Source organism: Tupaia chinensis, unplaced genomic scaffold (genome assembly GCF_000334495.1).
Source record: "Tupaia chinensis unplaced genomic scaffold, TupChi_1.0 Scaffold000527_1, whole genome shotgun sequence".
NCBI classification, from domain to species: domain Eukaryota; kingdom Metazoa; phylum Chordata; class Mammalia; order Scandentia; family Tupaiidae; genus Tupaia; species Tupaia belangeri.
In genome coordinates, this window is record NW_006160040.1 from 650592 (window position 1) to 652335 (window position 1744).

Sequence of the window (1744 nt, forward strand, 5' to 3'; positions counted from 1 at the left end):
TGAATTCATTCTGGTTACTGTGTGCCTAATAATTTTCCTTACCCTCTATGAGGACTGGTTCAAGCTGCAAAATCTCTGCTTCTCCACCTCTTTGTGAGAGCTCTTAGCCAAGGCTCTTGTCATTGTGGGGTTGCTGTAGACCCCCGAGTGACAGGTGAGGCCATGAAGTGGTACTCTTGGCCTGAGCTATTGAGCAGGAGTGAGAGGCAGGCAAACTGTCTTGCAATATACCTGCTCCTTCTTTTCCCTTCTGGAATCATACCTTCCCAGCACCTACCTCCCTACTTTGACCACTGTCTCCCTCACCAAGTAACCTTAAATTCACTTCACCCAAGGGCCATCCCTCATGGCCCTGCCATTCACTAGGACATAGCAAAGTCAAGTCAAGCGCAATGTTAACAGATGATGAACCCCCACCAGCCACCTTCCCTCTTCAGACATTTGCATTATGCAACTGTTTCGCGTGACTTACAGGGAATGTTATACTCTGAGGAAGGACCAGAGCAGGGACAAACCCGAGGGGTTTCTGGTGTTGAGGTTCCTCCATATTCTGGGGAGACTGAGACCTACATGGTCCCCTGGAATGCCAATCGTAGGGTCAATACCGAAATGTCCAGGGGGAAGTGTGTTACCTATGTTAACGTCTATCATTCCCCCTGAATTGAGGGTTGTTACATTTTGAGTCGGACATTGTTTATAGGTTAACATCTCTCTTCAAAGTGGCTGGAAGCTTTTTCCTTTGACATTTATCCTTTAATACTTTGGAGCTAGACTATAGTACAGGTTGAGTATCCTTTGAGACTAGAAGTGTACTGGGTTTCTGATTTTTGGATTTTGAGATATCTGCATATACACAGTGAGGTAGCTTTGCGATGAGACATCAGTCTAAACACAAAAGTCATTCATATTTCGTATATGCTTTAGACCCATGGCCTGGAGGTATAATGTTTTGTATCACAGCATGCTGCTGGACCCTGTCACACAGGTCAGGTGGGGAGTTTTTCACTCATGGCATCATGTTCAAAAATTTTGGATTTTGGAGCATATTGAATTTTGGCTCAGAGATGTCCAATCTATGCAGTTTTTATTGTCAGCTAACTGCGAATCACTTTCTAAATCATATATTACATTACAAGATACTTTGTTTTACCATTCCAAGAGTTACTTGGCACTAAAAACTTCCATAAAATGGCCGAGGAATTTTTCTTTCTCAGCAGGGAGGAGCTTTCATGGCCATTTACCCAGTGTTAAATGGAGCCTCCCTCCCTTTGCTTCTCTCTGCCTATTTCTCCAGCTTTGCAGTCAAGTGTCTGTGGCGTGCTCTGAGCTCCGGAGCAGAGTGAAGCTGGCGAGGTGGATTCAGGACATATTCCTGGGACATGGTATCAGCAGACCTGACGTCTGATCTACAGGAGCGGCACACTCAGGAGAGGGGGAGGACAGCTTTGCCTGGGACCTGAACCCTGACACTGGGATGGCTGCTCAAAACAGCCCTTGCTGTCTTTGCCCAAGCCTGATATGCAAGCTTTTATCTCAACTGCTCCCTGTCACCTGCCTCTCCTACTTGACATTGCAGTCCTCCAGGTGGCTATTCCTGGATGGTGCTCAGCCAGTCCCTGCTCATTTTTTTCCTTACTTCACTTAGTTTGTTTGAATAACCTTACTGAAGTATGAGTTATGTACCATGAAATTCATCTTTTTTTTTTTTTTTTTTTTTTTAAAGTCGTTTTATTTTTTTCATTGC